This window comes from Raphanus sativus, unplaced genomic scaffold (assembly GCF_000801105.2).
Source record: "Raphanus sativus cultivar WK10039 unplaced genomic scaffold, ASM80110v3 Scaffold1370, whole genome shotgun sequence".
Lineage (NCBI taxonomy): Eukaryota > Viridiplantae > Streptophyta > Magnoliopsida > Brassicales > Brassicaceae > Raphanus > Raphanus sativus.
The window spans coordinates 1-7,303 of record NW_026616682.1 but is presented as its reverse complement, the minus strand read 5'-3'; the positions used below and the strand labels follow the sequence as shown (position 1 = coordinate 7,303).

General features: G+C 48.5%; 1 non-coding gene across 1 annotated transcript; it reads right to left on the bottom strand.

The window, feature by feature from the left end:
- Positions 1–643: 643 nt before the first annotated feature.
- On the bottom strand, positions 644–750 carry LOC130504133 (small nucleolar RNA R71). The gene has a single exon (XR_008941149.1). It is a non-coding gene; the product is annotated as a small nucleolar RNA R71 (small nucleolar RNA).
- Between the last annotated feature and the right edge of the window lie 6,553 nt (positions 751–7,303).

Below are 7,303 nucleotides of genomic sequence, written 5' to 3'. Positions count from 1 at the left end.
CAGCTGATGATCCAGGTGCATGACCAGTAGACATACTCGGAGCAACGCACAAGGGCCATTGCATCAGCTTTCTAACGAGGAACTAGCGAGATTGGAACGACAGAACCGTCAACAGCCGAGATCAACGAACACCAACATGGGTGATCATCCAGATGATCTCACTGCTGCGTTTGCACTCATGCAACAGCAGATGCAGCAGATGCAGCAGACGATCCAAGCGCAGCAAGCTGCTGCCGAGCAAGCTGCTCTGAATGCTGCGAACCAACAGGAGGGAGTGGTCCAGATCGGCCAGAGAAACTTACTGCGTAATCTGCCCGCTACGCGATCTGCCATAACCCCTCCACCGTGCACAAGGCAAGACTTCGAGATCAAGCCAGCCTTGATAAGTCTAGTGCAAAGGAAGATCTTCAATGGGCTTCCTGCTGAGATACCGATGGACCACATCGAGCACTTTGAGAAGATGTGTGGTTTCACTAAAGCGAATGGAGTACCACCCGATTACATCAAGTGTACTCTGTTCCCTTTCTCTCTTGATGGGAAAGCTGCTCGCTGGCTTGATTCACTACCCACCGGATCACTCACCACTTGGGAACAAGTCCGAGAGGCTTTCTTAAGCCACTTCTACACGAAATCGAAGACGGCAGCTCTGAGACAGAAGATCGTGACCTTCAAACAGCTGGTGGACGAGCCGTTCTGTGATGCTTGGGAGCGATTCAATGTCTACCGCAGAGAGTGCCCACATCACGGTTTTGAGGAAGACTATCTGCTGGGAGTGTTCTACGATGGAGTAGGCTGGGAGTACAGGAACGCTTTGAACTCAGCCAGTAAGGGAGATTTCATGACTCAGTCCACTCAAGGTGCATTCGAGTTGATTGAGAACATGGCCTCAAGCTCAGCTGACAATAACCGCGAGACTGATCGCACTCAGAAGGTGAAGAGCATCGACAACAGCAAGATTGATGAGCTCTCTGCCAAGGTCGACCAGCTGATTAAGAGTAACCAGAACCAGGTCTTCATCATGGAAGAATCCCCACAGGATAAAGCTACCGCAGAAGGCACATCAGAGGCAGATCAGTCGGCTGAGGATCAGCATGAAGTGAGTTATGTGAATGGGCAAGGATGGCAGTTCAAGAACTATCACCCGAACCCTAACGTGAGGAACAATCCCCACCTGTTCAATGCCCCTAAACCAGACGATAAAGCTCAAGGGAACCAGGGTCAGAACAGTGGATACCAAAGGCCTTATGGCAATCAGGGAAGAACCTTTGTCCTTAACCCAGCTCAGAATGCTCAGTTCCACAGCCAGAAACAGCCGGTTAATCAGCAAGCTGCACAACCGACTCAGACTGCTCCGCATGATGACATGAAGAGCCTCGCCAATATGATGAGCCAGCTGCTCCAAGGACAGCAGATCCAAGGGAAAGCACTGAACCAGGTCACAAACGACATCAACACCAGGATGAATCATATGTTCAATGACCTGAGTGTGAAGTATGACAATGTCTCAAGCCATATGAGACAGATGGATATTCAGATTGCTCAGACTGCTGAGAACGTGAAGAGACAGCAAGGAACTCTCCCTGGGAAAACAGACAAGAACCCCAAGGAGTGCAATGCAGTAGGTTTGAGGAGTGGAAAGCAACTGCCTGATCTAGACCCCAGGAGATTCACATCGGCTGAGAAAGGGAAGCAGAAGGAGTCGGATCAGCCTTCTAAAGCTGTACCCACAGATGAGGAAGATGCAGAACAACCTACTGAGACTGTTCCGACTGAAGCAGAGCGACCCGCTGGGGTTGTTCCACCGACTGCAGCACCTTCTCCTGCTCGTCAGTATGTACCGAAAGTGCCCTACCCTGTTCCAGCTAAGGCTACACGCAAGGATAAGGAAGAGATGAAGTGCAGGAAGATGCTGGAAGACCTAACTGTCAAGCTCCCTCTGATGAGTGCGATCCAGATGATACCATCCATGCGTAGCTTTGTCAAGGGATTGATCTCTGGGAAGATATCTGATGACAGCGAGTTCATGATTGTCTCTAAGGAGTGCAGCGCGGTGCTCCAGAACAGAAGGATCAAGAAGTTGGGTGATCCGGGAAAATTTGTTCTCTCGGTTCAGATTGGCAGAACACTCTTCTCATGCTCACTGGTCGATCTAGGGTCGAGCATAAACCTCATGCCATATACTGTGGCTAAGCGCCTTGGATACACGGACTTCAAGCCTACCAGGATGTCACTAGTGTTTGCTGATCGATCTGTGAAGTCTCCAGTTGGAATCCTCGAAGATCTTCAAGTTCTGGTTGGAAACACAATTGTTCCTGCCGATTTCGTTGTTCTGGAAGTCGAGGAAGACTCCAATGATCCCCTGATCCTAGGCAGACCATTCCTCTGCACTGTTGGAGCTATCATTGATGTCCGACAAGGGAAGATCGATCTCCACCTTGGAGATATTGTGATGAAGTTTGAGATGGATCAGATGCTCAAGAAGCCGATGCTGGATGGACAAACCTTCACTGTCCAAGAAGATGGTGATCCCCTAGAGCCGCATGAAGGAATGATCGAGGAGATTCTCACCGAGGATCCACTTGAACTCGCCTTAGTCAGAGCTGAAGCCGAGCAAAGCTTAGAGAGTGTTGATGCTGATGCCTATGCCAAGTTCCTGGATTCAGCCAGGAGTATGGAGAGGATGGTGGCGAATCTAAGTCTGGGGGAGAACAGTGACTCCAGCACATCGACTGGAACAACCACGCCTCAGAACCCGACTGTTCCGGCAGCTCAGCCCGATGACTCATGGAGCGAGCTGAAAGCTCCAAAGGTAGAGCTCAAATCCCTTCCCAAGGGACTCAGGTATGCATTTCTTGGACCCAACTCCACATATCCTGTCATTGTGAATGCTGACCTGAACAATGCAGAGACTGCTCTGCTTTTGTGTGAGCTGAGAAAATATCGTAAGGCTTTAGGTTACTCTCTAGCTGACATACCTGGCATTTCACCTGATCTGTGCATGCATAGAATACACCTGGAAGATGAATCGATGACTTCTGTAGAACATCAGAGGAGGTTAAACCCGAATCTAAAAGATGTTGTAAAGAAAGAGATAATGAAACTTCTAGAAGCAGGTGTGATCTATGCGATCTCTGATAGTAAGTGGGTTAGTCCTGTGCATGTAGTACCTAAGAAAGGTGGGATCACTGTGATAACCAATGAAAAGAATGAATTGATCCCCACTAGAACAGTTACTGGTCATCGCATGTGCATTGATTTTCGTAAATTGAATGCTGCGACTCGTAAGGATCACTTCCCACTTCCTTTTATTGATCAAATGCTTGAGAGATTGGCTAACCACCCTTACTATTGCTTTTTAGATGGTTATTCAGGTTTCTTTCAGATTCCCATCCACCCAGATGATCAGGAGAAGACGACGTTCACATGCCCTTATGGAACATATGCATACAGGAGGATGCCCTTCGGCTTGTGCAATGCTCCAGCGACCTTCCAGCGATGCATGATGTCGATTTTTACTGATCTGATCGAAGACATAATGGAGGTTTTCATGGACGATTTCAGCGTCTATGGAAGCTCCTTTCATGTCTGTTTGTCAAATTTGTGCAGGGTACTGAAGCGATGCGAGGAGAAGCATTTGGTGCTGAACTGGGAGAAATGCCACTTCATGGTGAGAGATGGGATTGTTCTGGGACACAAGATATCCGAGAAAGGCATTGAGGTGGACAAGGCAAAGATCGAGGTCATGATGAGTCTGCAACCACCAACTTCAGTGAAGGGAATCAGGAGTTTCTTGGGACACGCTGGTTTCTATAGGAGGTTCATCCAGGACTTCTCTAAGATCGCGAGACCACTCACTCGGTTGCTCTGCAAGGAAGCTCAGTTTGCCTTTGACAGTGACTGCTTAGCCGCATTCCACACGATCAAGGGAGCTCTAGTCAGTGCACCAGTTGTCCAACCTCCAGACTGGGATCTCCCTTTTGAGATCATGACAGATGCAAGTGATTTTGCAGTGGGAGCAGTCCTTGGACAGCGTAAAGACAAGAAGCTTCACGTGATCTACTATGCAAGCAGAACTTTAGATGAAGCTCAATGCCGATACGCAACCACAGAGAAGGAGCTCCTTGCCATCGTGTTCGCTTTTGAGAAGTTCAGATCCTATCTGGTTGGATCAAAGGTGATTGTGCACACAGACCACGCGGCTCTCAAGTACCTGCTCACGAAGAAGGATGCTAAACCGCGGCTCTTAAGATGGATTCTCTTGCTCCAAGAGTTTGATCTAGAGATAAGAGACAAGAAGGGGGTTGATAATGGAGTGGCAGATCATCTCTCCAGGATGAAAGTGTCAGATGAGACAGTTCTTGATGTGGAACAACCGATGGAGTACGTCAATGCGATTGGTCTGCGCAACATGGAGCAGTCGTCACCTGCCATTAAGGACTGTTCCCGCGTAGAAGGAGCATTCGTTGCAGTGATCCAGAAGGAGTACCCGAACCTTCCATGGTTTGCTGAGATTGCCAACTTCTTGGCAGCTGAGAAAGAGCCTTGAGGTTCACTGGGAATGAGAAGAGGAAATTTCTGAGGGAGGCAAGGCACTACTTCTGGGATGAGCCGTATCTCTATCGGCAAGGCAAGGATGGGATCTTCAGGAGATGTGTTCCAGAGGCTGATATTCCAGGGATCCTTCACCACTGCCATGGTTCCTCTTATGCTGGTCACTTTGCCACCTTCAAGACTGTTTCCAAGATCCTCCAAGCCGGTTTCTGGTGGCCCACTATGTTCAGAGATGCTCACGCCTTCATATCTCGATGCAATTCATGCCAAAGGATGGGGAGTATAAGCAAGAGAAACGAGATGCCTCAGAACTACATCTTGGAAGTTGAAGTGTTCGATTGCTGGGGGATCGATTTCATGGGACCCTTCCCAGTCTCTCACAAGAATGAGTACATCCTAGTTGCTGTGGACTATGTCTCCAAGTGGGTAGAAGCGATTGCTAGTCCAACCAATGATGCGCGAGTTGTAACCAAGATGTTCACCTCCATCATCTTTCCAAGATTTGGAGTGCCTAGAGTGGTTATAAGCGATGGTGGAACTCACTTTATCAACAAGTTGTTCCAAGGATTGCTGAGCAAGAATGGTGTGAAACACAAGGTTGCAACCGCCTATCATCCTCAAACAAGTGGTCAAGTGGAAGTTTCCAACAGAGAGATCAAGAACATCCTCCAGAAAACTGTCAACACCACCGCAAGGATTGGTCCCTTAAGCTTGACGATGCTCTCTGGGCATACAGAACAGCCTACAAGACCCTTTAGGGACCACTCCCCTATCATCTGGTCTATGGCAAGGCGTGCCACCTACCTGTTGAGCTAGAGTACAAGGCGGCTTGGGCTGTCAAACTACTCAACTTCGACATCAAACCTGCCAAGGAGAGGCGAACCATTCAGATCCACGAGTTGGAGGAGATCAGGCATCTGGCCTATGAGAGTTCTAAGATCTACAAGGAAAAGACCAAGGCGTTCCACGACAAGCGGATCATCAGCAGAAGCTTTGCTCCGAACGATCAGGTCTTACTCTTCAATTCACGGGTTAAGCTGTTCCCTGGAAAGCTTAAATCTAGATGGTCTGGACCTTTCACCATTAAGGAGGTTCGCCCTATGGAGCTGTTGTGTTGCTGGACACAAGAGGAGGAGAATTTGTTGTCAATGGTCAGCGTCTCAAGCCATATCTTGCTGACACAACAATCGCTGAAGGTGTAGAGATACCCTTGAGCGATCCCCCTCAAGCCTAATCGGCTCATTGAAGTCAAGCTAGTGACAGAAAACAAGCGCTTGGTGGGAGGCAACCCACTGGTGAGTGTAAATATTGTTTTCTCTTTGTTTTATCTTTCTAGGAACTAACTTGCAGGTTGAAAAATCAAGAAAATTCGAGATCACTCCAGGAGAGCACTCCAGCGGTTGTTCCGCCGTTGTTTCCAGGTAAGTTCTCGAAAAAAAAAAAAAAAATAAAAAAAAAAAAAAAAAAAAAAAAAAAAGGGAAGGGGAAGCGGTTTTGATTGGTTTTTAAAAGCCCAAACATTCCACTTCCCCACTTCATCTCTCTCGCCGCACAACCCCCCCCTTAGAACCCTAAAATCGCGAACTCACTCTCTCTCTTTCTCATCGATTTTGGTTCTAACCTCTGGGATTCTCTTGAGATTGGGTTGTTTTGCAGGAATCACCTCTCCAATCAAGGTAATCGGACAAGAACTCTCCCCCTCTTTGCGCATGCAATCGCGAATTGGGAGTGATTTCTTGATCCTCTTTTCCTTTATGCTTGCGATTTCATCCTAAATTGTAGCTCTTGATAGTATACTTGCTACTAGGATTGATTCATGGTTGATTTGGAATGGAAGAGGAACCGATTGTTGCTTTGACTTCTTGGCCTTTGGCGATTTCTACTGTGAGATTGAAGCTTGTGTAGGTTGTCTAGAAATCGATGGACTTTGAGTAGAACAAGAAGATTGGATTGTTCCATCGTTTCTAGAACAACCAACGAACTGTGCTGATATTGGGATTTCGTTTTTTGTCTTGCAGATGCCTCCAAAGATGCGGAACGCAAGAGCCACAAGAGCACGGCTTCTCCAGCCGCGAGTGCTCCACCTGGGTACCCCGTGGCCGAACAAGACTGAGGCAGCACCCATCGACCTTAATGATCGATGCTCCTTGACTTCAACGTCGGGGATGGGACAAGGAGTCGGCAGCGATATACAACAAGGCTCCTCCTAGCGAGATCTTGCCACGCGAGTTCGTGAACCAGCAACACTAGGCGATATAGGCCTTGACACTGAGGTGTTTCGACACGATGCAGGCTATGGGAATCATGCCTCTCTGCTACCAGGCTCAGGTTCTCTACCCCGACTTGGTCAGGCAAGTGCTCGCGACGTGCAAGATCACTTACCAGACCCCAATGCGCCTTACGTACGAGAACTGCTTCTTCTCCTTCATGGCTGATGGCAAGTTCTGCACCATCTCTCTCGACGACCTGAACTCGCTATTCGAGATTGCAGACACGCAAAGGGGGTTTCAGTGGAAAGGAAGTTCAAACCGCAGACACCTTTTGGGATCTCATCGCAGCCGGCAAGTTCACCTCTCGCAAGGCCTATCAGTCGCAGATCCGGAACCCTGCTATCCGGATCATCGCCAAGATTGTGTCCAATGTCTTGTTCGCGAAGGAGTACACCTCCAAGATCACGAATGGAGAGCTCCAGGTTCTCTACACGGGACTTGAGGACGAGATGCGCAGAGAGAACATCACCCCGATCCAGGAA